Source organism: Halyomorpha halys, unplaced genomic scaffold (assembly GCF_000696795.3).
Source record: "Halyomorpha halys isolate HHAL.00 unplaced genomic scaffold, Hhal_1.1 Scaffold2.1, whole genome shotgun sequence".
NCBI lineage: Eukaryota > Metazoa > Arthropoda > Insecta > Hemiptera > Pentatomidae > Halyomorpha > Halyomorpha halys.
This window is the reverse complement of record NW_027111560.1, coordinates 1,509,179-1,509,877: the sequence shown is the minus strand read 5'-3', so window position 1 is coordinate 1,509,877 and position 699 is coordinate 1,509,179.

Sequence of the window (699 nt, the reverse complement as noted above, 5' to 3'; positions counted from 1 at the left end):
AAGGTGACAGCAGAAGAAATATGTGCCATGGAAGGGTGTCCTGGCACAGGACGTCCATATGTTCCAACTCTTTTATGGTTACGGTTTATTAAAACCAAAACCATCCTTTCTTTATTAAACTTTCTAATAATGAAAATTATTATGCTGTTAGTATGGCTATGTTTCTGGCGAATCGCGGTTCTAAGTAGGGATGGGATATCGAAAGAAAAATATCGATATCGGTATTGATATCGATATCGGATAGCAATATCGATATCGATATTATATCGGAACTAAAATATCGATATTTTAAAATATCGAAATACTAGTTAATATAAATATTTATGGATTTATTTTAAATTGTTTATATTATTATTAATTTAAAGAAGTTACATTATGATAATTTAGGTAAATGTTCAAATTATCAATATTTGTTGTTCATTCTACAATAATAAAAACCACATTTAGAGTTGTGACCCTCCTATTCTGGACACGTAATGTATATATCTACAGATATACGTCATAAGAGATTCCAATCGTTCATTTAAAATAAACACTAGGTGTATAATAATATTTTTATTAAGAAATCCCTGTAATAGGTTTTATAATTATACATTGAATCATTTTCTAATTATTTTATATATAACGATATCCAATTATATATAACTATAAATGAGGAGAAGATGGTTGGGGGTGCGGTCAATGAAACACAAATAAGTA